Source organism: Neophocaena asiaeorientalis, unplaced genomic scaffold (assembly GCF_003031525.2).
Source record: "Neophocaena asiaeorientalis asiaeorientalis breed wild unplaced genomic scaffold, Neophocaena_asiaeorientalis_V1.1 scaffold246, whole genome shotgun sequence".
NCBI classification, from domain to species: Eukaryota; Metazoa; Chordata; class Mammalia; order Artiodactyla; family Phocoenidae; genus Neophocaena; species Neophocaena asiaeorientalis.
In genome coordinates, this window is record NW_020174551.1 from 3511134 (window position 1) to 3518229 (window position 7096).

At 44.1% G+C, this 7096-nt stretch overlaps 1 protein-coding gene across 2 annotated transcripts in view; it reads left to right on the forward strand.

The window, feature by feature from the left end:
- Positions 1-2093: 2093 nt before the first annotated feature.
- Positions 2094-7096, forward strand: part of CASP8 (caspase 8) — a 30379-nt gene continuing 25376 nt past the window's right edge. Inside the window, exons 1-2 of one of the 2 annotated variants that reach the window (XM_024757378.1) lie at positions 2094-2198; positions 4435-4498. The gene's annotated coding sequence lies outside the window, so the exon portion shown is untranslated. The remainder of the gene's footprint in view (positions 2199-4434; positions 4499-7096) is intronic. The other variant, XM_024757379.1, reaches the window with a different exon arrangement.

Consider the following 7096-nt stretch of genomic DNA (forward strand, 5'->3'; position numbering starts at 1 on the left):
GAGCCATGGCCGCTGAGCCTGCGTGTGCGGAGCCTGTGCTCTGCAACGGGAGAGGCCACAGCAGTGAGAGGCCCGCGTACCACAAAAAAAAGAAAAAAAAAAAAAACAGGCTGTCCTCACCCTGTGCTGGGCCGGGACCAGCTCCCTTATGTACCGCTGAACTGCAACGCCTCCAGGTTTTCCAGCTTCCCCAGGACTATAGACCAGGTACATTATTCATTTCGATGTAAATAATCAAGCAGACGTATAGCTCAAGAAGGAGGCAAGAAACTGGTTAGAGCAAGTAAATTAATATTGATCCTAGAAGATCACAAAAGGAATTTAACCAACTTCAGGTTCACAATTCACTTGTTGATTATTCATCTTCCTTTTTAAAAAGATCTAAGACTGGGAGAGCCTAGGATCAATACCTTACAAATGACACATCAAAGCCCTGAGACTCGCCATTCCTCCTCACTATGGTCCCCTGGATGCCTGCTGTGCGTCATCCATTTCTGCCAGGCTGGGGGCTGGGGGATGGATGTAAACTCTCAAGTGAGACAATCTTGGGATCCTGTGTTGGCCGTGCAGTTTGTCAGCTGATTGACACTGAACTTAGTTTCCTCATCTGTACCATGTGACTAATAATTCATAGCCATCTTACAGATATTGTGAGCTTATGTAACACAGTGGTAGTGAATATTTACTGAGAACTGTCGAAGGTCCAGGCATTCCTTTAAGTGCTCAATCTGGTTTACCTCCTGTAATTCTGCTCAGGTAGGAATTCCAAAGCTGGGGCCTGAAGACTGGTATTTGTTTTAAATCTCCTCAGTTAACCCTCAGATCAGTCAAGTTGAGAACCATGGGTGTGTATTAATGTTCAGACACTGATTAACCTCTCAGGGTCTTAGAGAGGCACACAAAACTCATTCTGCCACTCACTAGCTGAAGGTACTTGTCCAAGTCTTTCGCCTCTCCAAACCTCAGTTTCATCACTCAAATGGGAACATCCCCTTCTGAGAATTGTTCAGAAGGTGAAATGAGCCAGCGTGGGTGGCTGTGCCTTGCACACACAATGTTTATTAAATATTAGCTGGTGTCATTAGGCGGACTCCTTTTTCATAGGTGACCTTGTGACCTCTGTGCATAGGTCATTATCTTAGTTTAAATTTACTGCTCTTCCACCCACATGGTTCATTTCAAATCCTAAATGCTGGGGAAGGGGAGATAGTGTGTTACGGTGGGAAAATCCTTGTTTTTGGTCCAACGGGACTGAGTTCGAATTTGGGTATTCATTTGAGCCTCTGTTTCCTCATCCATGGGGAGGTTTGGGGGCTCAGGGTCCTGGGGGACAGATCTCCGCATTACCACCACTCCAGGCTCTGCACTGGACAGGTACAGGTCACTAAGGCACAGCACTGGCCAGGGACTGTTACCCTTGCTTAGGGCTGGGCCAGACCCACACCCCTTTTTGTGCAGGATCTCCCCCCATCTCAGCAAGAGATCTGCTTCGACCCAAGAAGAGCTCTTGCCAGATGATATGGGGGGCTGGTCCATGGCTTCAGTGCTGAGATTTGGGCCACAGAATAGAGGAATAATTCCTCTCCCCAGACCCCTTTCAAGGAAGAATGGCATTTTTACTTGCCACAGACAGTATCAAATCTGTCTTTAGAACTTATAGGCCTTATATACACTAAATGTAGTGAGTACACAGCTTCCTGGTTTTTAGTTTGCATCGGTTCCTTTAAATAAGAAACATTTTCTGTTCAAGTGAATCACCTCTGTTTTCCAACTTTCAAAGTCAATTTTATTCTCTAGTTCTCTCTGTTCAGGAATTTTCTTTCTCTCTTACTGAAGACCAGATTTTGCCCTTCTGCTGGAGGGCAATGGTTTCACAAGTTCTCTTTCTTTTATCTCCGGATGTTTCAAAGTCCTGCTGAATTTGCTAGTAAATTCTGAATGTGGAGAGGAGAGAAACAGGAAGTGAGTCTGCTGGGACAGGCAGAAAAGCCTGGTTGAGTGATCGAAAGTAAAAGAAAACTTCTTCCGGGAGGCCTTTCCAACCCCACCTCCTTCCTCCCCCTCCCCCTTGCCTCGTTACAAGGGATTTTTCTCCGGTTGTAAGAGCCCGCCTCAGTAATTGGAACATGTGAAGTTAGGCAGTCTAGGGGTCTTGGCATCGGGAGCTTGGTGACTGTGATGTTGCCAGGGTGGAACAGGTGAGTGTCTGGTGCAGAAGCAGCTTCAGGATACCATGTTGCCCACTCAAGGAGCAGATCAGACCTGCGGAGTGGAGTCACCTCTGGGTCCTGCTAGGGGCCCAGATCTTGGACTGGGTTTCTCTCTGAACCACAACCACTGACTTTGCTACTTTTTAACTCTGAGGAATCTCCAGTTCCTCTGCTGCCTCAAATATAGACACACTGTCTCTCACCTGCTGGATTACTTTGGAAATTCTACAAGACTTTATTTACCTACTTATGTTTAAATTATTTTCCGTTTGGCCTAGGGCAGAGGGTTAAGTTTATCACCCTGTCAGATCTCTATTCCCTGTAGCCCTTGGTCTCTAAGGCTTATGGGCCCCTCTCCCCTGCCCTGTTCTAGGTACTTTCTTTGATTTCCCCACTCCCACCCTATCTCCTATCCTCCCAAAGACGACCCTCTAAATCTTTTGATACATATCCTTGAATTGTTCTGTATCTTTGCAAAATGTGTCCTTGTTTTGTGTGTGTACGCTACTTTTTAAACTGTGTGATCAGGAACAAGAAAGTAATTTCTCTGTACCTCTGTTTCCTCATCATTAAATGGGATTAACACTCCCTCATGAGGTGGCTGTGAAGATTTAAGTTAATAATAACAGCATGAGCCACTTAGAACAGTGACTGGCACTACTAAGTACCCAGTAAGTGTTAGCAATTATTATTACGTATTAGTATTATTTGTATTGTATTTTGCTTGTTCCGTTTCCGACTTTTTTTGTTTTTCAAGTAAGCACTATATTTTAAGTTCTATGTAATTTGCCAGGTCCCACTTTGTAACCACTACTTATTATTCCATGATGGACAGTCTCCCAATCCTATATAAGGACTATAGGAGAACTTGCCCACCAATCTTTAGCCTGATCCAGCTTGCAAACCTTTGCTATTCTGATAGGTACAAAGTAGGGAGCTCGTTGCTTTATTTTGGCACTTCCCAGCTTACTCATGAGTCTGAGCGTCATTCGTACACTTGGGCCATCTGGGTATCCCTGTCAAGGAACCCTGTGTCCATATCCATTGTCGTTCTCCAGGGTTTCTTTTCCTCGTTGATTTGCAGGAAACCTTTGTATGTTCTAGATATTGCTACTCCTGTGGCACATCCTGGGAACGGGCATGAAATATTCGGTCTCTGCCTTTGTGAAGCTCACAGCCTCGGACAGGAACCAGCCATAAAACAGCGGGATGAAAGCTGAGCGTATGCTCAGGAGGCCGCAAGAAAGAGTCAGGGAGCACATCCTGGGCTAGGATTTAGCCATTAACAGGATTTCATTCTGTTACTGTGCCCTCACTCAGAGTTCTCGGGGCAGAGTCGAGGTAGCAAAGGGCACAATGGGACCACGGCACCCTTCCCTAGCCCTCTGCAGGTGGAGGGGCACTTTCAGACATCTCATTAATCCTCTCAGCCGTGAGCTCTGCCCTCTGAAAGCTAATATTCCATTTGGGGAAAGAAAAAAGGCAGTTTCAAAGAAGAGAGGTGTTTGATTTTTTTTTTCTCTCTCTCTAGTTTTATCATCAGAAAACATTTCAACTGACTGAGAGCAAAAAGACAGGGCTAATGTGTGCTTTGTTCTCCAGGGCCAGTCCATGGTGAGGGCCCCAGGATTTGTCTTTTTGGTGAGCTCGACTGGGCCTTTTGGGAGGAAGGACTATGATTCTAGTGTTTTCTGGGCTGCTGAGGGTGGGGTCTTGTGGCCTCGGGGTCATGGAAGTGATCGTGTATGTGAGTGTAGATGGGGAAACCAAGAGAGTTTCTGTGAGGGTCAGCAGACCCTCTGAGAGCTGTGGGGAGGGCCCTGCAGTTTACAGATCCCAAGACCACTCAGGAGTGCTCAGTGAATATTACTGAATGAAACCATTAAAGTCTTCATAATGAGCCCCTAAAAATCTGTGAATTCCTGCAATATGAAAAGAAAGGGTTCTTAGCTATCATCCAGTTCAAACTGTCTCCTGTTGGAGTGTGGTAAGGAGGCCCCGAAGAGAAACTGACCCGTCCAAAGTCACACAGCCCGAGCCAAAGCTCAGGTGGCCAGGGTCCCCTCCGGGCACCTGCCTCCTCTTCCACAGGCTCCCTCTTAGCGATCTAGACGGGAGTGCTGCCTGGAGGCCGGCCTACCTCACTAGTGACTCAGGAGTTTCGAAAACAGGAAGTAAGTGAGCTGTGCTGTAGGTTCTTCATTTGACTTCATTCTTTTCTTAGATGTGCCAGGAGAGAGAGGCCTGTGAAGCGGCTGCCGCTGTGAGGGTTCTGGGACTTGCCTCTGGTAAGGTTGGATGGGCTTTTAGAGAGGAAGGTTTTTGATTCTAGGATTTTCTAGGCTACTGAGGGTGGGATCTGGTGGCCTCGGGGCTCATGGGGTGATCCTTTGTATATGAGTGTAGATGCGGAAACCGGAGAGTTAGCAGTGCTTCCCAGGGCTGTAGTGAGGGCCCACGGGTCCCTCCAGCTTCGGTTGATGCATTCCTGATTTTGGGGGGGGATACTCCAAGTTCAGTTATCTGTACAGATGCCTCATCCTTATGCCGAGTTGTCAAAGAATAGAAACCAAAACTCAACTCTCAACTCTCTTTGCTGCTATAGTTTACCAATCTGCCGACACTCAGACCACCAGTATAAACACACACGTACACATAAACAGACACACGCATAAACAGAAATAGTGCTAAGAACTCAATTATTTATTTATTTTTGAGACATTAAAAGGGCACAGGACAGTACCAGGAATAATATAATGGCAAGCATCGACTGATAATCAGTACTTGTGGGGTTAAGCGTTTATAGGCGGAGTTATAAATTTCTTCAGTTTGGTTGGCTCTGAGTTTTGTCGTGATTTGAACACCTTTCCTGGGCTGTGTGATAGCCCTGGCTGGGACCCTGCAGCGGAGGGTGTTTGTGTGCAGGGTGGACATCTGGCAGGTTCTGGGGGAACCCCAGTTGGGGGTGGTCATCCTGGACTGGAGGGAGTAGTCACCCTATTGCTTAGGGGTTTGGGCCTGAGAGCGGCTTTCCAGTACTCTCAAGCTTTGAACGAGGTAACGGATTTTTGTCTCAGAAGAGTAATGCAAATTTTGGGTTTATTTTCTCCAGCTTTGAGGCAGTTTTCCATATCACCAAAAGAGCTAAGAGGTTGCTAGAATGTCGCTAAGAAGGATTGTTTGTGATTAGATGAGATTTATTTGCAATTTAATTGTGGTGCAAAAGGCAGTGCTTATTTGGGACTCTGGGATGAGGTGCTGAGGTCTAAATTCGGGTTCCAGCATGTACCTGCTTGGTTTGTAAGGTTCTGACCCTCTCTTTGCTTCTGTAGATTTGTTAAGAACTCTTGTTTCTGTGTTTTGGGGGCTTCTTTAGTCTTTTAAAATTTTAAGTAATTCATAATCTTTAAAAATATTTTGATTATGTGTCTTTCTTCATTAAATTCCTTCACTGGCTTCCAACTGAATCAGAATAAATTCTAAATCCTTGCAGGGTCTGTCACTGAGACCCTGGAGTGAGATGCTCAAACCTGGGCCTGACGCCTCTCAATAGCTTATTTCTGAACTGATTTTTCACAATAGTAAAATGAGGATGATAATAGCAATTTCTTCGGAGGATTGCAGTAAGTGAGACAAGAAAAATATTTTTATGTTTATATGGTTATATGTTATAAACACACATCATAATATAAAATTTATATCAAAATACTTTGGGGCACACATTTATTATAAAAATATTAGATATACTTATATATCATATAATACAAATATATTTATATTGATTTATTATTGCTATATAATTGGAAATAAAAGAAAAATTCTGGAGGGCTTTCCATTTCCACCCCTCTCTTCCACCTTGTATGCAATATAAACCAATATATTCAAATTTATCTTCAAATTTATATATTCAGCATATGTATATGCACACACATTATATATGTATATATATGTGAAGATGTGAATAAAATGGGAAAAAACCCACTAAATTTGACCCTAAAATTACTTCTAAGTTTTTCTAAGTGATTTTTATTTTTCTTTTAAAAGTTCTCTAAGGAATAAATGTTACTTTTGCTATTTTAGGATGAGAAAAATACAACAATGAATATTCTCCTTAAAATATTACTCTAACAAAGTTTCTAGCTCATGAGCACAGGCAGTTAAACCCAGGGCCCATAAAAAAAGAAGTGCCTCTTGGTCCCTGTTCCTATAGAGCCAGAACCTAGAGGTGGCCTGTTGTTAACGGTATAAAATCTAGAGCAGGTAACAGTGCTTCCCAGGCACTACGATCAAAGAGATGTGTGACCTAAACAAACAAAGACAATATTATACCCACAATGTGTTCTGGAAAAAGCTGGGTCAGAAAAGAAGCCTTGCCAGCACTTTCCCTACTAAGTGTCCATTTTAATATGATGCAAAAATAATTTAGAAAGCATTGTCAGGCTATTGCAAAGATAAGGAAACGAGTGAGGTGAACTGGCCATAGAGGACAGGAGCCCATCATGTTATATCCAAATTCACGTCATCCTGGCCTTGGATTGGAATTTTTTGTATACTGTCAGAAAATGCTATTGAATATGTAACAAAAGCCTTAAAAATCTTTATTCCTTTTGTCTCAGTAATCCTATCTCTAGGAAATTATTCTAATAAAATAATCGGAGGTAGGGCTTCCCTGGTGGCGCAGTGGTTGAGAGTCTGCCTGCCGATGCAGGGGACACGGGTTCATGCCCCGGTCCGGGAAGATCCCACATGCCGTGGAGCGGCTGGGTCCGTGAGCCATGGCCGCTGAGCCTGGGAGTCCGGAGCCTGTGCTCCGCAGCGGGAGAGGCCACAACAGTGAGAGGCCCGCGTACCAGAAAAAAAAAAAAAAAAAAAAAAAAAAAAAAAAA